The sequence below is a fragment of the Pinus tabuliformis genome, chromosome Q (assembly GCF_031772625.1).
Source record: "Pinus tabuliformis cultivar Carrire ecotype Pingquan chromosome Q, CPIR1, whole genome shotgun sequence".
Lineage (NCBI taxonomy): Eukaryota > Viridiplantae > Streptophyta > Pinopsida > Pinales > Pinaceae > Pinus > Pinus tabuliformis.
Genome location: NC_142296.1, coordinates 52,263,762 through 52,290,416, shown reverse-complemented (window position 1 = coordinate 52,290,416; position 26,655 = coordinate 52,263,762). Strand labels below are relative to the sequence as shown.

Genomic DNA, 26,655 nt, shown 5'->3' with positions numbered 1-26,655 from the left:
TAGTAATTCTGCACAATCTACTATTGATGAAGAAAATGAAAGAAAAATACATGAGCTTTTCCATATTCGAGTTATTTCCAAACATCAAAAGATTGATACTTTGTTTGATAGTGGCTCACAAGTAAATTTAATTTCTGAAGCAATTGTAAAGAAGTTGAGATTACTAACTACACCTCACAAGAAACCATACGCATTAGGATGGTTAAATGATAAATCAAAACTACAAGTGACTGGACAATGCAAACTCAAGTTTTGTTTTGGGTCAACATTTGTAGATGAGGTTGAGTTAGACATAATTCCTTTGGATATATGTGGAATTGTTTTAGGAAGTCCTTACTTGTATGACAGAAAAGCTATTTTCTATAGCGCTGAGAACAAGTATCTACTCGTTAAAGATGGAATCGAATACTTTATAAGAGCTCATAAGCTCAAGAATAATTACACTCTCATAAACTCAAGGCAGATGAAACGAATGATAAATTCATGCAAACAATTTTTACTGATGGTTGTAAAGGAAAAGAAACCTGATAAAACCAATGTATTTGAGGGCTGTGATGCTAAACAGCAAGCTGATTTAGAAAAAGTTGTTTCAGAGTATGATATCTTGTTTCAAGAACTTAAAGGTCTGCCACCCAAAAAGGAAATAGTGCATGAAATTAATTTGCAGCAAGATGCTCCATTGCTTAACATTGGAATGTATAGGTTGTCCGCTTTAGAGAATGCAGAAATCAAGAAGCAAGTGCAGGTGTTGCTCGAGAAAGGGTTCATCATACCTAGCACGTCACATTGTGGATCTCCAATTGTTTTGGTGAGAAAGAAATATGACTCGTGGAGAATGTGCATTGATTACCGAGCACTGAATAAGATAACAATCAAAAATCGTTATCCCCTTCCTCGCATAGATGATCTATTAGATCAATTGAAAGGAGCTGTTTATTTTTCCAAGTTAGACTTGCATAGTGGATATCATTAGGTCAGAGTTGCAAAACAAGATGCACGGAAAACTGCTTTCAAAACAAAGCAGGGATTGTAATGTGTGGCTAGTTATGCCTTTTGGCTTAACTAATGCTCCTACTACTTTCATGAGAATAATGAATGATGTACTCAGACCTTTTCTTGATGATTTTATTATTGTATCTCTGGATGACATTTTGATATTTAGCAAAACATGGAAAGAACATTTAAAGCATGTTAAGCAGACACTAGATGTTTTGAAAAGAGAAAAACTTTATGTTAAAATCTCAAAATGTGAATTTGGCAAAACATATTTGAATTATTTGGGACATATAGTAGGGGGTGGTGAATTGAAGATAGATCCCTCTAAGGTGGCAGTCATTGTAAACTAGCATAAACCCAAATCTGCTACAGAAATTAGGGGCTTCTTAGAAGCAGCACAATATTGGAGAAAGTTCATTTCTAATTTTTCTTTTATTGCAGCTCCCTTACATGCTTTAACATGATTGAACAAGGTGTTTCAGTGGGGAGGCAAACAGCAGAAAGCCTTCGACACCTTGAAAGAAAATATTAGTACAACACCAGTACTAGCACTGCCAGATCTTCAAAGACCCTTTGAGATCAAACGGATGCCAGTGACTATGCCATGGGAGCAGTGTTGATACAACATGGTAAACCCATATGTTATCATTCTGAGACATTTAATTCTGCAGTAGTTAACTATCCTACATATGATAAAGAATTGTATGCATTAGTACAGAGTGTGAAAAAGTGGAAATATTACTTAATGGGCAAAGAAACAGTAATACATACTGATCATCAACCACTTCAATATCTACACTCCCAAACTAAGTTGCAACAATCAAGACACTATATGTAACAACCCATCTCAAATCACGAACAACATAACAATATTAGCATGCATGTGAGGCATGCATATGATAGCTACATATGAATACATCATATACATTGCACTAGTATATATATATATATATATATATCGACCTATATCGACTATTCATGGAGAATGTCTAAATATAAGATAAATGAATTAATTATCAAAGGTATTAATTAAATACCTAATTCTCGTAAATAGAAGAAATATACACTCAGTAAGAAATATAGTTGAGTTTATTCATATATTTACATATAACCCAAAATGTATACTAATAAAACTAAACCCATAAACCTTATGATTAAACTTGATATTTTATAAAAACATAAAATAATATGTAATAATTAAAATCATCATGGTCTTATACTATTTAATAAATTAAAGTACCAACTGACATGATTAAAGTGACACCATTCGATGTTGTGAGGATCTGATTCAATTAAAGGCAAAGATCATGACAAAGCAATCACCGCCTAACAAAAATCTTATCCTTTCATAAAGGCGGTGAGCAGATGCGTAGAGAGGGAGGGACCTCTGCTATTTAAAGGGAGGAAGGAGGATTTCAAAGGGGGGTTCTTTGCCTGAGATGGTGTTTGCTGTAAGGGGGAAAAACTGATTTGGTTGCTGTTGGAGGAGGAAGGAGAGGAAATTTATACATACTGGTTATAATTCGGAACTATTGAGCCTTGCTTGTTTTGAAGTTTCTGGGCATGGGGGAACGGTATGCATCGGTTGAGAAGCATACTGGATCGAGTATCTAGGTATATTCGGTTTGGCTGGGTGGTTTTTGGTCATTCGGTAACGAGAGCGCTGGAGCAGTTCTGAAGCATCCTCATCGCAACATCCGTAGCAGACCAGGTAAGTACTTCGTCAAATCAATTAATACAGTTTCACAGTTTCAGTAATCTTTACAGTTTCGGTAATGACTCTTTAACTTAGTACAGTCATTACACTATAGATGGATGGGTTTTCTACAACAGTTTCATTTAGTCATCAGATATAAAAAAGGCATACACAATAAAGTTGCAAATATGTTATCTAGACCCATTATAAATGCATCTACTATACTTAAGCATAATTCTGTGTTACATGAGAGCTACTCTTAGCTCTGCTATAAGACGAAGATTTTCTAAGGTCATAACAGGCTTGGCCGTGTGTTATGCTCAGAAGGGAGCCCGCAGCAGTCCGTTTCCTCCTCCTCCTTCATTTTTCCTACACTCCCATAACCCCTGTCATCCCTGTTTTACTCCAAAATTCAGCATAAACCTGTATTTCCTTAGCTCCCCGGGCGCCGAGTTTAAACGTCATGTGACCGCGATCACATGACCGCGCGCTTTGCACCGCCCTTTCCTGTCACATCCACGTAAATCCGTGCAATCACATCTGCGCCGTCCGATCAACCCCCGCTGCAATCGGACGGCATTCGCACCCCCCGCGCCCGTAAGTTGCCTACACGTTAACCAGCGGGGAAAGTGGTTTTTTGGCTGTCCCATCTGCCACGCATCGCCCTCCTATTGTGATCGCTCGGCTGTGTACGTTTACCGCCCGACCTCGATAGCGGTGCGGGGAATACCACTTACCGCCCGTCTCGTACCTTCCCCGCTCGCTATCTCCCGTGCAACTTATCCGCCCGATCACCGTCAGATCTGTCCGCCCGAGATCCGACGACTCATGACTGTGCGCCTCCATTTCCTCCTGATGCCTCATGTCGATAGATCTCTGTCGTCCATCCATGTGATCCAACAGCTAATGTTTATTCTCTGCCCTCCATTCATTCCCCATGCAGTTTTCGTGTCTTTGGCCTGTCCCGTGCATCTGAAGGAAGAAGGCGGCCAGTATTCAGCACTCTGCACAATTAATCCTCAACCGCTGCATTTTAGAGCAGTATGGCCGAAGGACGAGAAGGACATGCCTCGAGCAGATTATGGCATTTATTAATTATGGAACTTCTTCAATATAACACTTCACCTGCTCGAAGAGTACAACAGAGTACCAGGGAATGTCAAATTCATTCATTGAAGAAGCAGATCGTAGCAAAGGCCGATTTTAGATAGTTAATGTGGTTGGTGGTCCATTATGACCCCTCCACGCATAGGATAGCAGAGCATTTTTGTAATCAACCTCTATATATACCTAGAAACAAGATGTGATGAGGGTTGATGGTTGTTGTTTTGATGTAAGGTTCAACTTTTGGAGACTGTAACTACTGTGATACTTGCAGCGTTTGGTCTTCATTTTCAGCTAATATAAGCTTCTTTTGCTGTTAATTGCTCACTTTCCATTTCTACTTTGTTCTAGGTTGTGCCTGTTATGTATTTTTCATGTGCTCTTGATGTTTAGCATTAGAGGGGCTGTCATCCCACCTCTGTGTTAGAATCTAGCATGTATCATTGAATGTGCTATGCAGGTTTCTGTTTACTTAGTGCCAGAGAGCTGTTATCCTGTCTGTGCATTAGGAAATAGATTTGCAGACCTTTTTACTGGTTGCAGCCGGCCATCACATGGTCTTGTGCATCTGCTGGTGTGGTCAGTTTTCTCCATGTTCACTTAATCCTCAAACTGTGAATAATTGGTGGTCTAAAGCCTTGTAGTCTGGGGGTGTTCACCGATGTCTGGAGTTAAGCATAGTAGAAGTGGTTATCTGGCTTGAATATGTATTGTTCCTTCCATTCATCCATTTCCAACATTATGTTGAGTTTGTAATGTTCCCGAGCATCTCTGAAATACAACCTAGGAGAGTTTCTTGAGGTGATAACATTAATTGGCGCCATTGCCGAGGAGAGGAGATTGAAGCTCAGCTTCCCTGGGAGAACAACGCAGTTCCAGATTTTGATGATAGACAAGGTCTGGGCACATTTCTGGTTGTAATCATCTATCTGGCGACTCCACTGGAGGAAGACCATCCTTTGGCGACTCCACGTTATAGTCCCGACTCAGTTTGTGCAGCATACTCGAAGAAATCCTCAAAAATCACCAGCTGAACCAGTGCCTGACCCTGAGAAGATCGTTAAGCAGAAGAAAATATTGCATAAAGGAGCATCAGGATCAGGTAAGCCTAAGAAATTTTATGTATCTCTACAAGAGAAGATTATAGTTGGAATATACAATTTGAAGATATTGAGCCTAGTGTTGCTAGTGAGAAACTTCCTTCAGAGATTCATACAGCTCCTTGTTCAGTTAGTTCCCCTTTGAATCTCAGTCCAAAGAAAGCTTCCCATACAGTCCATAACATCCCTTTGTCTCTGTCATCCATTTCATTGTTTCATACTGCTCAATCTGCCAGTGTCCTTCCACATACCCCAGTCATGGCAGGCCAGCAAGCACCTACAAAGATAGAAAGAATTGTAGCTGCCAGGTATGGACCTCTGGTCTTGCCCATTCCTTTGAACGTTATGCCTGCAGGAGAATATCAGAAATATATGCCCAAGTTCACTGGCATAGAGGGAGTAACAGCTGAAGAACACCTTGAGGCTTTTTATAGTTATGCTGATAACTTAGATATAAGTGAAAATGATGTGTGGATGAGAGTTTTTGTACAGAGCCTTGATGGAGAGGCTAGGAAGTGGTTCAGAGAATTGCCCCCTGGATCTACTGCTGATATTGAAGCATTAGACGAAGCATTTTTGAAGCACTGGGGAGATAAAAAGGATTTTCTGTATTACCATACTGAGTTTGGTAACCTGAAGAGGGAAAATGGGTAATCATTGCCTGATTTTAATAAAAGATTCAATCGTATGTATAGTAAAATACCAGCTGAGGTAAAGCCTACCCCCACCTCTGCCAAACTCACTTATGCCAATGCTTTTGACTCTGATTTCTGCCTATTATTGAGAGAAATAAGATGTGCCACTCTAGCTGACATGCAGGATGTAGCACTAGAGGTGGAATCCAATATTATGGCTGCAGAAACGCTCAAAAGTCAAGCTGACAAAAGGAGGCAAAGAGGTCAGGCTTCTACTTCCTCTGCATCATCTTCTGATCCCAAATTTGATAAAATGACTAGAATGATAGAGTCATTGGCTGCTAAGATATCTAAGGTGGAGGTTGAGCAGAATTCAAGAAAGACAAGGCAGCAGAACACATTTGCTCCAAGGAACCCGAATCCTTTCAGAAGAGCAAATGAGCAATTACAAATCATTCAGAGGGGTGAAGAACCCAAAGAAGAACAGAAAGTTAAGGCTCCTTTCCAGAATGTAGTCATGGAGGAGGAACAGTTTGAAGATGAGGATGAAATTCATTGCATGGAAGGTAAAGGTAGTGTTGCATTTTTTACATTGGCTGCGTATGAAAAATCATTGCTGCAGGAACAAGACAGTCAGAAGTGGGACGGAGAAGTTGTTCTACAAATTGAGGAGCAGCGGAGATATAATCTGAGGTCAAATGCAAAAAAAGTCAAGGAGAATCCTGTCCAAAGAGCTGCTGTCCAAACAGAGTCACAAAATATCAGGCAGAGAAGACCAGCAACTGATCCAGTCATCCTCAAAGCTCCAGTTCAAGAGGTAAGAGGTTCTGATAAATTACCTCCCTCTTTCAGCGTTGAATCAGAAGTCCAGAAGTTAAAAATATATGTGCCTCTGGTAGAGTTGGTAAAGAGTGAAGTGTTTAGAAAACCTATCCTTGAAGCTCTTGAGCTGGAAACTACACAAACCTCCACTGACTCTGTCAATTTGCAAGATGATAAGCCTGTTGTTGTGCTTAGCCCTATGATTGAGCCTGCTGATAATAATTCTACATCTTTTTATGTCTCCTTGACCATTCATGACAAAATCCTCCACAACTGCCTGTTAGACATAAGGGACAGCGACAATTTGATGCCTAAAACTGTCATGGAAGAGTTAGGCCTTGATATCACTAGACCATACCATGATTTATTCTCTTTTGATTCAAGGAAAGTGAAATGCCTAGGATTGATTAAAGATTTGGCCATTACCCTAACTCAGCTGCCCATGAAGAGTATGATGATGGATATTGTGGTAGCATGTCCCTCCTATGTTTGGCATGCTGCTGTCCAGAGGATGGATTAAGAGACTAGGTGGGACATTACAGAATGATCTATCTTATGCCACTGTCCTAGTTTTTGGAGGAGAAAGCAGGAGATTGTACAGAGAAGCACAGCTGGCATACATAATCAGTGATGAGAAGAATCCTACTAATCATCCCATATATGTTGTGGACACTGATTTTGGAGCATGTATTCTCCAAATAGAAGAATCTCATAAGGCCTCAATGCAAATCAGGAAACCAGTGAATCAGGCTGAGGGAGAGCAAGGAGGTCAAGTTTGGGAGATGTTCTTTGATGGAGCATGTTCCAGGGAAACTGCAGGAGCAGGGGTGGTGCTGATATCTCCAGAACAAGAAAGCACACATCTGTCTTTTAAGCTGGCTTTTCAAGTCACCAACAATATAGCAGAGTATGAGGCTCTGATATTGGGCCTTAACGCAGCAAAAGACAGAGGAATCAGGAACATAAAGGTGTTTGGAGATGCTGATTTGATCATTCAGCAAGTAAATAAAACATTTCAGGCAAAGCACCCAAGGCTGAAAGCATACAAAGATGAGGTATGGAGACTCAAAGATTCCTTTGATAATTCTGTATTTCATACATCCCTAGAGCCAAAAATCAGCTTGTTGATTCCCTTGTTGTGTCTGCTAGTCTGTTTATCCCTCCCATGCCTCCCAGACTAGTTTATGAAGTCCAAATGAAATATAGACCATCCTTGCCTGATAATGTCCAGCATTGGAAAGTTTTTGATGATGATGATGAAATAAATAGATTTTTGCAAGTCATTGATGAGTTTTCTGAAATGCAAATTGGCCAAGAAAATAAAGCCTTGGAAGAAAACCCCCAGTCCCAGCTTAGGAATAGAATTGGCAAAAATAGCATTGTCCAGCTTCCCAGCAATCATATTTCTAAGGGTTTAATTCCTTTAGAAAGACTGTTTAACCAAAATGATGTGCCTTACAAGGCTACCCAGAAAGAAGACCAATCTGCAGTCTGTAAGCATGACATAGGGAGTCCAGGTCAGCCTAGATACATAAATCTGTCTTCCCATCTGTCTGCTGACCAAAGTTCTGAATATTGCAATTTAATGAAGCAATTTGCTGATGTCTTTCCCTGGGAGTATAGTGACCTGAAAACCTATCATAAAAGGATTATTCAGCATAAAATCCCTCTGGAGAAAGATACCATTCCTTTCAAGCAGAAGCTGAGACCAATAAATCCTTTGCTCCTTCCTCTGATTGAAAAAGAAATTAAAAAGTTGTTGGTTGCCAAGATCATAGTCCCTCTCAGATATTCAAAATGGGTAGCCAATTTGGTGGTAGTAAGGAAGAAAAGTGGAGAAATCAGACTGTGTTGATTTCAGAAACTTAAATAAATGCTCTAAAAAAACAATTATCCCTTACCCAAGATGGAGCACTTGTTGCAGAAGGTCTCATGAGCAAAGTAATGTCTTTCTTGGACGGATTTTCAGGGTTTAACCAGATTGCTGTGCATCTAGATGATCAAGAGAAGACTGCATTCACCACTCCTTGGGGCACTTTTATGTATGCCAAGATGCCTTTTGGGTTGATGAATGCTAGAGCAACCTTTCAAAGAGCTATGGATATAACATTTGTAGGAGAGAAGGATAAATTTGTCCTCATCTACCTAGATGATATAACAGTATACTCCAGCGGCCATCAAGATCATCTGCAACATTTGAAGAAGGTGTTCCTGAAATGCAGAAGGTTTGGGATTTCAGTCAATCCTAAAAAGTCACAGTTTGCTTTAGAAGAAGGCAAATTGTTAGGACATATTGTTTCTGCTGCAGGTGTCCAAATTGACCCAGAAAGAGTAAAATCAATACAGATCTTGTCTGTCCCAAGATCAAAGAAGGATATTCAGTCCTTTTTGGGCAAGATTAATTTTGTGAGGAGGTTTATACCAAATTTTGCAGAATTAGTGAAACATATTACCTCCATGTTGAAGAAAGGGTCAGAGATCAAATGGATTGATATAGCAAGAGGATCTTTTGAGTCCATTAAGAAAGCTATTATGGAGGCTCCCACTTTAATAAGTCCAGATTACAGCAAGGAGTTCCATATATTTTCATTTGCCTCTGAAGACACCATTGTAGCAGTTTTATTGCAAGCAGATGAAGAAGGCTCAGAGCATCCGGTGGCATTTTTCAGCAAAAACTTAAGGGATGCTGAACTAAGGTATGACATTATTGAAAAACAAGCATATGCTCTTATCAAATCCTTGAAAGCTTTCAGAGTTTACATTCTGCATTCCAAGATAATTGCATATGTACCCTCTGCTGCAATAAAAGATGTCTTGACACAACCTGATGCTGATGGAAGAAGGGCTAAATGGATTGCAAAGCTAATTGAATTTAATATAGAACTGAAGCCCACCAAACTTGTCAGAGGTTAGGGTCTTGCCAGGTTGTTAGCTGAAGAAAATTGCAGAACATTGGACATACATTTCATGGGCACAATTGCAGAAACTGGTCAGGCAGAAGAAGAGGAAGCAGCTGAACCAGAGAGAAAGCAGCCAATGGCAGAAAATCTAGCTTCTTGTGATTGGTATTCTGCAATAGTTAAATTCTTACTGAAGCTAGAAATCTCTCCAGGCTTAAGCACAAGTCAAGCTAGGACTATAAAGCTTAGGGCAGCTAAATATTGCATTAATGAAAATCTGCTCTACTGGAGGGATCCATCTGGAGTGCTTTTGAGGTGTCTGGACAAAGAACAGTCAATAGAAGTCATGCAGCAGTTTCATTCCAGCATGTGTGGAGGGCACCATTATTGGAAGACTACAACCCATAAAATCCTCAGAGCTGGATATTACTGGCCCTCCTTATTTTCTGATGTATTTTCATTTGTTAAATCTTGTGACAGGTGCCAAAGATTTGAAGGAAAGCAGCAGTTGAAGTCCCTGCCCTTAAAACCAATACATGCAAAAGGACCTTTTCAGCAGTGGGGCTTGGATTTCATTGGAGAGATCAATCCACATTCCAGTGGCCAGCACAAATGGATATTAGTAGCCACTGATTATTTTACTAAGTGGATTGAAGAAATCCCTACCAGAAAGGCTAATCATAATGTGGTCATGAAGTTTTTGACAGAGAATATCTTTACCAGATTTGGTTGTCCACATAAATTAGTCACAGACAATGCAGCAGCCTTCAGGGCAAAAGAATTGGTGGATATGTGTGATTCAATGGGTATTAAACTGGTTCATTCCACCTCATATTATCCTCAAGGAAATGGTCTAGCAGAATCCTCTAATAAAAGCATGATAAGGATAATTTAAAAGCTGTTAGAGGACAACAAAAGGAATTTGGATTCTAAGCTCAAATATGCATTGTGCGCTGACAGAGTGACCATTAAGAAATCCACAGGGAATTCTCCATTCAGGCTGGGATATGGAACTGAGGCTGTATTCCCAGTTCAGTTAACTCTCCCTGTGGCGAAGTTCCTGCAACCAGAGCAGAATGAGGAAGAAGACATGGCACGAAGGATCATTGATTTAACAGAGGTACATCAGATTAGAGAACAACTGGTGGAAAAGGCTGCAGCACATCAGAAAAAGATCAAGGATGCTTTTGACAAGAAGACAAAGACAGATAATTTTCAGGTTGGAGACTTGGTTCTGAAGTGGGATGCACTGAAAGAGAAGAAAGGCAATCATGGGAAGTTTGATGCTTTCTGGACAGGGCCTTTTATCATTTCTCAGATTCAAAGGAACAATACCTTCATGCTGGAAAGCATGGGAGGAGAAGCAGTTTTTGATGGCCCAGTCAATGGGCGTTTTCTGAAAATTTAAGTTGTTTAAGGTCTTTTGCCTTAAAATTGTAAATATTTTGTTTTATTAGTTTAATGCAAGCAAAGTAGACTCCATGTCCAATGGAACACTAGGAAATTTTGCTAATTTGTTTTCATCGGAAAGGCATTGATCTGTAGGTTCTTGAGACCTCACAGGGAGGATCTCATCCCCAGAAAGAGCTAGTGTTAGCTCTGATATAAGACGAAGATTTTCTAAGGTCAGAACAGGCTTGGCCGTGTGTTATGCTCAGAAGGGAGCCCGCAGCAGTCCGTTTCCTCCTCCTCCTTCATTTTTCCTACACTCCCATAACCCCTGTCATCCCTGTTTTACTCCAAAATTCCGCATAAACTTGTATTTCTTTAGCTTCCCGGGCGCCGAGTTTAAACGTCATGTGACCGCGATTACATGACCGCGCGCTTTGTACAGCCCTTTCCCGTCACATCCACATAAATCTGTGCAGTCACATCCGCGCCATCCGATCAACCCCCGCCACGATCGAACGGCATTCAACCATCCGATCAACCCTCGAAGTTGCCTATGCGTTAACCAGCGGGGAAAGTGGTTTTTTGGCAGTCCCATCCGCCACGCGTCGCCCTCCTATTGTGATCACTTCGCTGTGTATGTTTACCGCCCGACCCCAATAGCGGTGCAGGGAATACCACTTACCGCCCATCTCGTACCTTCCCCGCTCGCTATCTCCCGTGCAGCTTATCTGCCCGATCACCGTCGGATCTATCCGCCCGAGATCTGACGGCTCACGACTGTCCGCCTCCATTTACTCCCGATGCCTCCCGCCGATATATCTCCACCGTCCATCCATGTGATCCAATGGCTAATGTTTATTCTCTGCCCTCCATTCATTCCCCATGCAGTTTTCGTGTATTTGGCCTGTCCCGTGCATCTGAAGGAAGAAGGCGGCCAGTATTCAGCACTCTGCACAATTAATCCTCAACCGCTACATTCAAGAGCAGTATGGCCGAAGGACGAGAAGGGCATGCCTCGAGCAGATTATGGCATTTATTAATTATGGAACTTCTTCAATATAACACTTCACCTGCTCGAGGAGTACACCAAAGTACCAGGGAATTTCAAATTCATTCATTGAAGAAGCAGATCGTAGCAAAGGCCGATTTTAGATAGTTAATGTGGTTGGTGGTCCATTATGACCCCTCCACGCATAGGATAGCAGAGCATTTTTGTAATCAACCTTTATATATACCTAGAAACAACATGTGATGAGGGTTGATGGTTGTTGTTTTGATGTAAGGTTCTGTAACCACTGCGATACTTGCAGCGTCTGGTCTTCATTTTCAGCTAATACAAGCTTCTTTTGTTGTTAATTGCTCACTTTCCATTTCTACTCTATTCTAGGCTGTGCCTATTATGTATTTTTCATGTGCTCTTGATGTTTAACATTAGAGGGGTTGTCATCCCACCTCTGTGTTAGAATCTAGCATATATCATTGAATGTGCTATGCAGGTTTCTATTTACTTAGTGTCAGAGAGCTGTCATCCTGTCTGTGCATTAGGAAATAGATTTGCAGACCTTTTTACTGGTTGCAACCGGCCATCACATGGTCTTGTGCATCTGCTGGTGTGGTCAGTTTTCTCCATGTTCACTTAATCCTCAAACTGTGAGTAATTGGTGGTCTAAAGCCTTGTAGTATGGGGGTGTTGTTCACCCATGTCTGGAGTTAAGCATAGTAGAAGTGGTTATCTGGATTGAATATGCATCATTCCTTCCATTCATCCATTTCCAACATTATGTTGAGTTTGTAATGTTCCCGAACATCTCTGAAATACAACCTAGGAGGGTTTCTTGGAGTGATAACAACTACATTGAACAATATGCTCAAGATATAGACTTTAAAGATGTATATGCAACTTTAAGTCAAGGCAAACGAGTAGAAGAATTGGATTATCATATTAAGGACCGAATCTTATATCATTGTGGGAAGATATGCATTCCACAGACTGAAAGAGTAAAGATAATTCGAGAAGCACACACTTCTCTAACATCAGGTCACTTTGGGGTAAGTAAAACAGTTGCACAGCTGCAAAGGTTTTGTTATTGGCCAAAAATGAACGAGATAGTTTCTAGATATGTAAGAAGGTGTACTATGTGTGCAAAAAGCAAGCCCAACAATAGAAAACTAAGCTTGTACACTCCATTACCAATTCCTTCTCATCCTTGGGAAAGTGTTTCCATGGACTTTGTTAGAGGACTGCCCAAATCTAGGAAAGGTCATGATTATTTGTATGTTGTTGTGGATAGGTTCAGCAAAATGTGTATTTTGATACCTTGTAATAAACAGATTACAGCTGAACAAACTGCAAAATTGTTCTTTCAACATGTATGGGTTCATTTTGGATTACCCACTTCCATTATATCTGATCGAGATATCCGATTTGTGGGAAAGTTTTGGTCAAGTCTGTGGGAACTGATGGACACCAAACTGAAGAAAAGCACAGCTTTCCATCCACAAACCGATGGCCAGACAGAAGTAGTCAACAGGACAGTGATCCAATTACTCAGGGGATATTGCAGCAAGCATCCTAAGCTTTGGGATGAACATTTGCGTTATGTTCAGCGCAGTGTTGCACGAAGCGCCCTCCCCCCCACGGTTCCAAGCCCCGAAGCGCATCCCGTATGGAAGCGCCTAGGAAGCTTGGCCGGAAGCGGCGCTTCCAAATTCAGAAGCGCCGCTTCGGCTTTTTTAGCCGCTTCCTGGAAATTTGGAAGCGCCGCTTCCGAAGCGCGCTTCGTATGGCGCTTCGGGCGTCAGAAGCGTGGCGCTTTGGAGGAGGAAGCGTACGCTTCCCGTACACTTCCAGAAAAGCTTCCAGAAAAGCGTTTAGAAAATCGTTTTTTTCAATTTTATTTTTTTTAATTTTAGGTGAGTTTGCTTGTTGGGGGTGGGTCCACCTTGGGTTAGGGTGACGAATGAAGGCAAAAAAAATATAAATATAGCAGATGCTCCCTCATGGTAATGTTAAATTCTTAAAGTAAAAGTGACATTCTCCTTTATTTTTCATTTTCATCCTTTTACTTAAATTTTTAACATTACCATGAAATGACTCAGGATGTTTGAGAGTGGTTCCAGCCTCATTGGACTTCATATGGAGAAAATAGAATTTCATATCCTATTCAAAATTCAGCAGACTTAACAGTTTTCAGGAATTCAGGATCAATGGGATTGTGGTATTTCATTAGATTATATCAAGTATGAAGGTATGCGATTAGCATTTAATCAAGAGCACCAAGCCCTATATGTACCCTAGTGTTGGTGGTGTTAATTGTTGAACTCCTTTGTCACGTGGCACTCCCTTAGCAAAAAATTACCTTTCAATCAAGTCAAAATCATCGATCAAACATGTTAAAGCTTTTTCTACCATATTTTAAGTCTTGAATTAGGTAGTTTGATCAAAATTGGGCAATGTTGACTAATATCCCTAGACAATCGAGGTAGAGGCAAAGGCTAGACAAGAGGAGAAGAATCTAGATTCTAAATTATTAATGTACAAATGATGTTATATCTATCTTGATTTATGCAAAAATATGCATGTTTTCATGTCTTCTACAATTAATTTGGTATTTGGGATGTTTGTTTTGAGTATAAATGCAAAAAAATATAAAAATATATATATATATAGCAGACGCTTCCGCGGACGCTTCGCTTCCTAGATTTTTGGAAAATGACGCTTCAGCGTCCCCGCTTCCAAAAAACGCTTCCGCTTCGTGCAACATTGGTTCAGCGTCCTTACAACCGAGCAAAATATTCTTCCACACAAAGATCTCCTTTGGAGACCTGTTTTGGTTTCACACCAAGGTCTCCCTTGGATTTTGTCTTTGGTAAGGACACAACAGTTGAGGGACACAACGATGTGGACAAGGCAACTAGGTTCATTGAACAAATCCAAGAGATCCACCAGGCAGTACAGGAACAACTGGAAAAGAGCCAGGCCAAATACAAGGCAAGGCATGACAAGCATCGGATGGAGCATAGTTTCCAAGTTGGTGATCAAGTCTAGCTATATATCAGCAAGGACAGGATGCAAGGTGAAGGTAAAAAGCTAAAGCCTATCAGGTATGGACCTTTCAAGATACTTGAGAAAATTGGTGAGAATGCTTTTCGCCTTGATCTACCAGCTTACATGCACATCTACTCAGTCGTAAATGCAGATAGCTTGAGATTGTTTAAACCTTCACTAATTGAGGATCCCGAAGAGCAGAGTCAATTGCCTTCTATTGATGACCTGCTACCTAAATATCTTAATGAATTGCAGGAAGACACAGTTCTGGACAGGAAGGTGAGAACAACGCGCAGGGGAGATGTTGAGTACCTCAGAATTGGGCTTAGGGGTTCAAAGCCAAGCAGTGCAAAATGGATAGAGATTGGACAGGTGAGAAAGTTGTATCCTCACTTAGTCGATGCTTGAAAACCAACTTTTGGTGGTCCAAAAGCTTTTTCAGTGGGAAGGTCGTGATCCGAATTGGATCCTTGAAAATTATCAGAGTTTCTATAACTGTTTCAAACTATGTCAGACTCTAAAATCTTGTGAATAACGAGCTATCAGGAAGGACCTCTGGACAGTGGCAGTTGTAGCCAGCACGGAACAACGAGGACCCTCGGTCAAAGCGTGCTGACTGTTGGCCCATGGAGACCGCGCAGTGGCGCAAACTAGCAAATAGGGAGTCCAGATCAGAAAACAGAGGTCGTTTCTAATGCGCGATTAGCGCAAAGTGCATTGCAGGATAAAAACCTCAAAGAAGGAAAAGCCCCGACACCTGGTCATGTGAAAAACAGGGAAAATCGTGGGAAAAGTGCTAAAACCGACAGGCGGGTCCCGCGCTCCAAAACCGGCGGAATATCAAAGGCATTTCGGGCGGTAAGCGGGTTTGGCAGAGGACCGAGCGATGCCATACATTGAATGACGCGTGTCCGATGGATGAGAGAGAAAACCGCTCTCATCATAGGGTAATGTTCGAGCAACTCACCCGTGCGATAAAAGCAATGACCGTAGGATCTGGAGGCTCCAGATCAACAGCGGAGGTTGCACCCAATGGAGGATCAGGTTTGATGAAAGAATAGGCTGACGCATATGAAATTTGGGGTTCGACGTGACCGATGAGCTGGCAGATGAATCATTTCGCGGAATAATTGAAATAACGACCGTTCGAGGAAACGCTGGCGCCTAGTTCGTAAGGAGACAAGTGGCCACCTCTCTGTGAAACATTACACAATGGCGATGACACAGAAGCAGCAAATTCCAGTGGACAGAGGCAGGCAATCCGAAGAGCCGGAAGAGGAAGCGAACAGTCAAGGGATGGATTGGCTTTAAGCCACGAACAGACAGAGAACAGAGAGGAGACAGAAGAGACTAAATAGAGAGTGAATCAAGAAGCAGAGAACAGAGAATTTGAGCTGACCTACATAGCTAAGGCAGCATCGAGCAGACAGAATCAAGAAGGCTTGAGAGGTTCAAGCAATCCCTATGAGGATATCTGTCGGGAACTGAGTACCAAAACAAACTCATCCCATTAAGACCAGTTGAGGTCGAGACTTGGTAAGGGGGAGTCTGTGTACGCTAGTGGCTTGGGGAATCTAAGTACCACCCTACTAAGCATCGTCTGTTACAGGAGACTCAAATTGAGCTCCTCATTGTAAAAACTCTGCTTAAAGACAATAAAAAAAGGCCACCACTGAAAGCTGGACCAGGAGACGTAGCCCAAGAGGATTGGGTGAACTCCTTATTAATTTGTTGTGTTTTTTCATTTGCTTGTTGTGTTTCTCTTATTGTTTTCCAATGCCTGTGTATTTCGCAATCTTATCGATCCGTTGCTTAAAATAACATAGGCACACCAGCACATGAGTCTATAATACTTACATTAATTATCTGAGATCATACATAAGTGATTTTCAGATCACCATGGGAAATAAGACAAAGTGTACCCCAGTAGGAAGAGGTATTGTAGTCTTTCAAACCGAAGAAGGAGAGCGGCTTCGAGCAACCAATGTGCTGCATGTGCTAGGATTGGAGATGAACTTACTCTCTGTGTCTCAACTTCAAAACAAGGGCTATGACGTTTTCTTCATTAAGGAGAAAGTATATGTCAAACACCCAAGTTGGGAAAGAAAGGCCCAGATTGGAATCAGAAGTAACAGGCTATACAGATTACAGCGAGAATCACCAATGGCACTGATAGGCAGCAATGGAGATAAATATTTGAATGAACTATGGCACAGGAGGATGGGACACTTACACCATGGGGCTCTGAGAATTCTCAGGAAAATAGTATCAGGGGTTCTAGAACTAAGTACTGAACGAGATGATGTGTGCAGAGGATGCGCTCTGGGCAAGTATGCCAAGGCAGCGTTTTCCAAAAGTAATAATAGAGCTAAGAGTGGGCTAGGATTGATACACTCAGACATCTGCGAACCGATGTCCACAAAAGCTCTTAGTGGTGCCGAATACTACGTCACCTTCATCGATGACCATTCCAGGAAGACATGGATCTACTTTCTCAAAACCAAGGATGAGGTTTTTGGTCAATTCAAAGTGTTCAAGGCTCTAGTGGGGAATCTGACAGGAAAGAATATAAAAGTGTTTCGGTCAGACAATGGTGGAGAGTATGTTGACAAAGACTTCACCGATTTTTGCGTTAAGGAAGGCATCAGAAGAGAGAGGACAACTCCCTACAATCCGAAGCAGAATGGGGTAATAGAAAGGAAAAATAGGACTATTGTGGAAGCAGCTAGGGCAATGTTGTATGATCAAGATATGCCCAAATTCCTGTGGGCAGAAGTATGCAGCACGACAGTTTATGTCCAGAACAGGACTCCACACAGCGCATTGGGAAAAATCACTCCGGAAAGGGTCTTCACTGGAAAAACACCTGAAGTCAGTCATTTCAAGATATTTGGGAGTTTAGCGTATTGTCGTGTACCCGAAGAAAAGAGAAATTAAATCAAACTGCGGAGAAAGGATATCTTGTGGGATATAACAAGAATGCTAAGGCATATAGAATCTATCTTGCAGGGAGTAGGAAGGTAGTAGTTTGGCGGGATGTAAAGTTCATGGAGGACCGAGCCTTCAGGAAATCCCGAGAAATGCCTTCCGAAGAGCAGTCAAAAGACGATCCATTGGTCCAACCACTTCGACCAGCAGAAACTAGTACCAGAAATTTGCCTGGAGACAAATTTTCAGAACAGGAGGAATCTCAAGAAGAGGAAGAGCTGATAGATGTGCCCACTACTAATGGAAGAACGAGTCAGGAACTCCACAGATTCCATGGGATGCAAAGGACTTCATTGGTGCACCCAGGAATAATAAAAGGGAGCGAAGACAGCGAGATAGATACTAGGCCCTGGTAGCTCAAGTTGGGGAACCTTCTAGTTTTCAAGAGGTCATTCAACATCAAGTATGGGTAGATGCTATGGTGGAGGAATACAGTTCTATAATGGTCAATGATGTCTTGGAAGTGGTACCAAGGCCATAGGATAGGTACAAGGTCAAATATTCTGCAGACGACAGTGTGGAGAAATACAAAGCCAGGTTTGTGGCTAAAGGATATGCTAAGAAGGAAGGGATAGACTACGAAGAAACCTTCGCCCCAGTAGCCAGGTATACTTCTATAAGAACCGTGATATCTCTTGCAGCACAAATGGGGTGGGAGATTCACCAGATGGATGTCAAGACGCCATTCTTGAACGGGGTAATAGAAGAGGAAGTACACATTGAACAGACAGAGTGTTTTGAGACACATGAGAAGAAATCTCATGTATGCAGATTAAAAGAAAGCCTTATATGGGCTTAAACAGGCACCTAGAGCATGGTACAGTCAAATTGATGGCTACTTGCAGAAAATGGGGTTCGTCAAGAGTGACGTATACCCTAATCTCTATTATCTTGTTGTAGAGAATGAGCCTCTAATCCTAATATTATATGTGGATGATATTTTCCTGACAGGATCATCTAACTGCAAGAAAAACCTAGCCACAGAATTCGACATGAAGGATTTGGGACAGATGCATTATTTCCTGGGGTTGGAAGTTTGGCAGCAGAAGGGTGGGATCTTCCCTCGGCAAGGGAGATATGCTACAGAGATCTTAAAGAGATTCAGGATGCAGGACTGTAGACCTATGGCTACTCCAATGATCACCAACTGGAAGAATATTGATGCATCAAAAGATAAAGACGTTGATCCCACCTTGTACAAGCAGCTCAGAGGGTCCCTGATGTATCTTGTCAATACCAGGCCAGACATTTGTTACGCTGTCAACACCCTCAGTCAGTTCATGGTGGAACCCAAGAGGGCGCACTAGGCAATAGCCAAACATGTTCTCAGGTATATACAAGGAACAATCGAGCATGGAATATTGTACACCCAAGGCAATGACATCAGGCTAAGTGGGTTCACTAACGCAGATTGGGCTAGAAGTTCAGTAGATGAGAAAAGTACAACTGAGTACTGTTTCAACATTGGATCAGGAATGACCTCCTGGTGCAGTAGGAAACAAAAATTTGTGGCTATGAGCTCAGCTGACGCTGAATATATGGCAGCTAGCATAGCTTTGTGCGAAGCCATATGGCTTAGGAAATTGCTTGTGAATCTATTCAGGAGAAGGATGGAAGCGACCAGGATTTTGTGTGATAATCAGAGTTGCATCAAGCTCTCTAAGAATCCAGTATTTCATGATTGGTCGAAGCACATTGATATCAGGTGTCACTTTGTCAGAGACTGTGTCCAATGAGGAGCAGTGCAGTTGAGGTACACTCCTACAGGAGAACAAGTGGCAGACATCCTCACCAAGGCTCTAGGAAGAACAAAGTTTGTTTATTTCAGGGAGAAGATGGGGATGGTGAAGAATCCATTTTAGTAGCAGAAATGGATAAGTGTCAGGAGTTGCAGTGCAACAGTTAGCAGTCGCAGTGCTATGGGCAGCATGATGAAAGGGAGTTGCAATACAGATGTAGCAGTGGCAGTGGCAGTGTCATAGGCAGCAGTACAGGAAGCAGCAGTGCAGGGGATGTGAGGCAGCAAGCCAAGCATCAACATAGGTACCGATGTAGAAGATCAATGTGATGCTTCTATGGTGAGGCATTACTAGAGCACATTCCTCGCTAAGAGGGAGTGTTGATTTTTGGTAGCATCGGATGTGCTCTAGCCTTGAAATTTGGAGGAGACGCTAAGGCACATGAGATCTCCAAGACTAATAAATCGTTTTGAGAAATTCCACCCGAATGAAGAGTTATTAAAATAATTAATATTTTTAATGGGTTCCTAAGTCTAAACTTAGGAAAATAAAAATATTAATGGTATTAATAAAGATAAGGGTGAGAAGCTTCTAAGAGACAAGGATCAAGTCTGTTTTAATATTAGCCGTTTATTAGAGACTTAATCCCGGCCATTGATTCATTAACAGGAAAAGTATAAGAGGAGACTTAAGGATCATTTGAAGACACACCAGCAAATATTCAGTATCTCAAGGAAAATTGATTCTCAAGAGGAGATTGATTTCAGAGGGAGAGTTGCAGGGTGGAGGAAGAGGAGGGCATCAGCAGCAGTCAGTGACTGAGGAGGTGATGCAGGGACAGTGAGAGACAGCATAGAGAGAGACGCAGTCCAGAGGAGAGACGTAGCCCCCATGCAGGGTGATGCAAAGGGACGCAGAGCCACTCAAAGCCACGCTAAGCCACGCAGAGTAACGCAGAGGTGATGCAGGAGTGGGAGAAGGGTCTCCAAAGTGTCAGATAGTTTCACAGGGAAAGTCTCAGGTGTTTTCTTTTAGTTTCTCTATAAAATCATTCCTTGTAAAAGCGATTGTTGTTGAAGATTAATAAAACCCTCATCTGCTGCACCAGTTTTCCCACATTGGGTTTTTCTGGGGACAATTGTCCAAAAACAACTGTGTTGATGTGATTGGTTCTTGTGCATGTATTTTTCTCTATATAATTATTGTGATCATTGCAGTAGAATTTATTTTAATATTCGTTGAAGGGATTTCGTAAATAACTTATTGTGAAGAATAGGTGGGTGAAATAAATTAGTTGTTGCAGTAGAATTTCAGTTTAGAAATTTTCACAGCACATTATGTCATTTGTGGAATATGTTGTGAAGCTTGGCATAATACATGAAGATATCCAGATCATATTTCTTTTTTAATCTCTTTGGAAGCAAGGCGAAAAGTTTGGGTAAAAATTGCATTCCTCCTATGATAATATCATCCTGTTCAGAATTTTTCAAAATATATTTTAAGCATTGGGGCCTGTTACCCATGTATATACAGGGGTAACCCTAGGAGAAAAATTTTCTCCTAAGATGCAAATTTCTAGCTAGCAGCCTCATATGATCCTCAGATACTAGCCTTTCAGATGCTTCTCGCCTACACATTGTCCAGCTCATCGACTTGATCAGGTTGCTCACTAAATGAACGCAAGTCAATGACCACAAGGTACATTAGCCATTATTTGTTAAGAAATACTTACATTTAATGTTTTAAGGCATCTACGGATCACAGGTTGAAATCAGATAATGGATGATGACGCTTGGAAGTTGTACATGTTGCCTTATTTCTCCATGAGGGTTATCCCTGCTTCCTAGTCAGCGTGATGCTTGGGGTTTTTTCTCTCTCTCTAAAACGGGCATGGATAGAAGGCCTATATAAAAGTAGCATGTCCACATCCCTCCATACTTTAACACTTGTCATTTGTCCTAGATCCCTTGTCCTTTCATTTGTTTGGTTGTTGTTAGTGGTTCATATTTCTTCCCTATTTGCCTCATACTACGAGAATGGGGACCTGGAAATTGCCTAGAAGTTGATGTAGCCAAAATGTTGAAATGCGAAATAATGATGATGGATAGATGTTAAAAGCCAATTTAACTTGAGCTCTACCCCGTCATGTGAGGCCATCAACCTAGTCCCATGTTCATCACGCCTATCAAAGTAAAAGGGACATTTGAAAACAACAATGGCTCAAGGCTCCAATTGGAGGAAATTTTGCTTTCTCTATAGAGACCTAGGTTGGGCAATCTATGGCCTAGGGTCTGATTAATTGGTTGAGTGTTGGAAAGACCCAAGGCCAAGATGCAAGGAAAGGGTTTCCAATAATGATTTTCAATGAAACAAAGGTGCATGAAACCCTCAAGCAAGCCTCTAATCTGAAGCAACACAGACTAGGGTTTTATCCTAGGGCTAACAACTAGGGACAAGAAATTTATGTATGAGATTGAAGTGGATTCCCACCAAAAGGAGAGATTTTATTAATTTTCTCTTGAAACTTTGCAACTACTTAAATGAATTACTGAAAACAAGGTAACTGAAACTGAAACCAAATTTACTTTCACCATGATACAGAGTTTCTTAACAATTTATAAGCAATGGAAAATAATCGAGAGATAAAAACACAATCACACAAATTGACACGCTTGTTTACCCAGGAAACACAAAAGGGAAAACCTTCTTTCTTTCTTGTTGTATTTTATTGATTGTTCTGGAGCAATTGGATCTCTTACAATTCACGTTGCCTTCTGCAGCTAGCAATCTGTCTCTGAGAACACACTTGTTCACCTATTGAATAGCCTTGACTTGCCCTAAGAATCTTTGATGCTGTGTTCCACGATCCTTGCGCACTTCTTCTAAGTACCTACTCACATCAGGCCCCTATTTCCTAGCGCACTAGGCCTCCTATTTCCTAGCGCACTTGAGCACTATTTCTTAGAGCACTAGAGGCAAAATTTCTTAGCGCACTTGTGCTCCTAATTCTTAGCGCACAATATCCTCAATTTCGCACACACACAATAAAAGAAATGATCTCACAAACTCATGATGATCATGTGCCTTCATCCTCCTCTTCATAAACCCAATTTGAGCATGCAAGAAAGCCTAGTCCAATTAAGAAGTTTGAGTTCTAATTGCAAGTTAACTGAGAGTTCTACTCGTCCTCTCTCTAATCAACACTTGGAGTCTTAACCCATTCTCCCTTCAATCAAGACTGAAGTGCAACTTGTTCTAACTAAACTTGTATCTGAAGCTCCAACAGTACGCATGCAAACTTGCTGATTGTTTCAGTAAACAGGAAATAAACTCATCGTAACTTAAGTTTATCTAATGAGGTTGCACTGATGCTAGAGAAAGACAAATCCATTGTCATCAGTGGCTAAGCCACAAGCCAGAAGATGAAATAGACAAATCCCAACTTATCTTTGAAATAGACGAGACTACCTCTTGCCAATGCCTCGGTCAAGATATTCGTTGTCTGCTCCTCTATTGGAATGTACGGTAGCTTCACTATCCCTTTCTTTACATAGTCCTTGAGATGATGATACCTGATCTCGATATGCTTGGAGCGATCATGAAACACTAGATTATCAAAGAGCTTAATGAAAATCTGATTGTCACAGTGTATCAACGTGGGCTCCATCCCCTGCCTAAAAAGTCCCACAACCAACTTCCTCACATGTTACCAAACTGGTATGCTAGCTTTCGTAGCATCGGATGGTGTTCTAGTCTTGAAACTTTGTGGAGAGGCTAAAACACAGGAGCTCTCCAAAACCCAGAAATTGTTGCCGAAAATTCCCCCTAAATATGGTTCAATTAAATTAATTAGTCAATAATTAAAAAATGTCTAAGTCTAAGTTAGGGAAATCGTCAAACCAATTAATTAATAGTAATTGAGAAAGGTGAGAATTCTCTAGAAACTCACACAGATTGACTTGGAGATGATCTCAGCCATCGATTAAGTTTTAATCTTCGTCATTAAAGTCCCAACCGGAGATTATAAGAAGAGGTTGATGGGTAAATGGACACACCAGTGCAGATACTCAGTTGCCCTAGGCAGTTCAAATTCCCAGTAGTAGGAGTGATTCAGCAGTGGAGATCGAGCTAGTGGGTGAGTTGCAGGTGGCAGGAGAGGTCAGCAGTATCCAAAGGAAGGATTTCCAGTTCCGGAGAGTCATTTGCAGGGAGGCAAAGATAGCCACAAAGAGCTTGCACAGTAGCCCTCTAGGAGGCAGTTCGGTTTGCAGATTCGGGAGGTCGTTTAATGGTTCGGGAAGCAGGAAAAATTTGCAGAGGCCAAGAGAGACACTTCCAAAGTTAGTGACAGGCTGGACAGGGAGTTCAGAAAGAGATCCAGGAAGTGCGAAATTGTGCCTGCACAAAGGGTGACAGGGCAATTCGCAAAGGGGTTTCTGAGGCCAATTTCAATGTCGGATTGCTCGTGGAGTGAGGAGAATTTCCTCACAATATTTTTGCCAATATTTTCTCTGTAGGATTACTAGTTTTCGACATCCAGATTACTCGGATTTTCTACTACATATAATAAAATATAAACTCTCAGTTGCTGCACCAATTTTCCTGCATTCAGTTTTTCCAGGGAATTTTGTCCAAAAACAACAGTGTCAATTTTTGTGTCTGTGCTAGTATTTCTCAATTCCTATTTTTGTTTCAGCAGTATTTATTTGGGGAAGAAATTGCAGTGTGAATATTTCGTTATTTTGTTGTTACCAAAATAAACTGCATAATTAATTTATCAATTAGAAGACATATTTCCAGTTGCTGCATTTCAAGGAAATTTCATGTACTTGGCCTCTACTGAATTGAGTGCAACTGATCTTTGCTTCTTGTTGAACCAAGAAACAGTTGTTGACCCAATGTTGAAGACACAACTTGAAGCACTCTTTTGATCTGTGGAGCTCCCTGCCCAAGCTGCATCTGTGAAGCCCTCTAGCCTCACTCCATCAACTTGTTTGTACCAGAATCCATAATATTTTGTGCCTATGAGATATCTCAAAACATGCTTCGCAGCAACCCATTGAACTCTGGTCAAATCCATCATGAGTTGACTCAACTGGTTTACTACAAAACATGCCACGGTTGTGTGTTGATTAAGTATATCATTGACCTGATGACCTGCCTGTACAATGTAGTATCTACTCACTCTGCTCTACCGGCATCCACCTTCTTACAATTTGTGACTAGAGGAGTGGTCATGGGCCTGCAATCCTACATATGAAATTTCCTAAGGATCTCTGTAGTGTAGTTCCCCTACCCCAAAAAGATTTCCCCATCACCCTGCCATACCTCCAGCCCGAGGAAATAGTGCATAAGCCCAATATATTTCATCTTAAACTCTCTTGCAAGATCCGCCTTGCAATCCTGGATCATGTTGTTTGCTCCAGTCAATATAAGATCGTCAACATAGAGCACTAGAATGAGTCAAAGCCCTCCAACCATGATGTAGTACAAGTTGGCATCCCCCTCACTCTTAATCAAGCTTGTTGTTGCCCATTACACACGCCTACCAGTTGGTGAGAAAATGCATTAACCCTACAACGTGTGGTTGGTGGAAAATTAAAGAGAAATGGTTGTCACCTATTCCCTACTCTCTCCATTTAAGCTATCTCCTATGATAGCTAAAGGGGTGGTCCTTAAATGGAAAACTAAGTTAAAAAAAAGTGAGGTTTCTAGGAGATATTAGAGTGAAATGGATTACTTTTTAGACTGCAAGCAAATATAATATGAGCAATGTGAACCAAAATAAACTTTAATAACCATCAACACATGAGATAGCAATAACCATATGTAAAACCAGTGCCTTCAAAATATTGCTCAAAAAATGAAAGATACTTGCTTAAAATAAATGAAATGCTTTCAAATGGAAGCACAAGTAATCTTGAAAGTGAAACAAAAGAATGTTAGCACAATAAAATAATCAATACAAGATATAAATATTCTTTCAAATATATATGATCACTTGTTAATCCAAAGCATACAAGGAAAGAATATCTTGCAAAGGAAACTAATTAGAATTTTACTTGCAAAAATATAGAATGAGATGTTACTTGCCAAAACAAAGTATTTGATTGAACACATATTCATAAATGACAAGTATGATGGTTATTTTCAATTAAATCCAGTAAGATGAGCTAATATGAAATGCACCTAAACTAAAATTGGATGCAATTATCTTGATTGTTTTTAATTTAAATGCCTAATCTAGGTGAGAGATCCTCCTTTTAAGCTCTTACCAAAGGGTAAAAATTGGGGTGACCATAAGAAAGAGGGGGCGAGGACACGGTGGTGTCATTAACGATACTCGTCCCCTGAGACTTACCCGTGAGCATGTGCCTTCATTCCTACAAAGGGACAAGTCACCTTCATAACTGCAAGGTCACACAACTTTACCTTACTTCATACCAATTGGAAGAACTTTCCAAGAAAGTCTTTTCCTATGATTTCTATCAACCAAGCTTATGCTTGGAGGTCAATTTTTAAAATGCAACTAAATTAAAATGCCTACTATGATGTGCAAGTGAGATTGTTAGTGCTATGTTAAAGATTGCTTCAATAAATATGCTCCATAAGGTTATTGCTCAAGTAAACACAAGATGCATAAGCTTCATAAAAATTATGAGTTGTTAAATTTAGATAATGAACAAATTAAAGCAAATGAAGCTTGTAAACTTTCTCAATGTAAATTGCAAACACTTTGAAAATAAAATAAGATTTATGCCCACGATAGCTTTGCAAAAGAAACTCGTAATTCGAGAAAATGAAAAACAACTTGCTTGACATGAAAATAAATGATTGCTTTGAAAGATAATTTTTCCTAATACACAATGCTCCAAATATACTCAAAAAGGAAATGTGGCACAACCATAAAGCATGAATGATTTAGACAATAGCCAAGCCATGTTAAATTATGGTATGTTCTATGCTTAAGAGCAATTTACTTCAATTCTTCTTATTAGCCCAATGTTAATTTCCAGTATAGCAATCACATTAACATGATAGTAAAATGATGATACAACATAAATGAAAACAACAGAAAACAAGCCAAGACAAGAGACACAAGATGTGGCACCAGCGAAGGACAAACCCCAATGTGGGGAAACGCTTTGATCAATTCTTCTATATTCTTCAATAATTCAGCAGAGAGGGAGAGATAGCACAATATCACAAATCTGTGATTTACAACAGGAGTAATG

General features: G+C 40.8%; 1 protein-coding gene across 1 annotated transcript in view; it reads right to left on the bottom strand.

Annotated features, from left to right (window-relative positions):
- Nucleotides 1-26,655, bottom strand: part of LOC149218262 (uncharacterized) — a 595,146-nt gene that overhangs the window by 557,335 nt on the left and 11,156 nt on the right. The window lies entirely within an intron of this gene.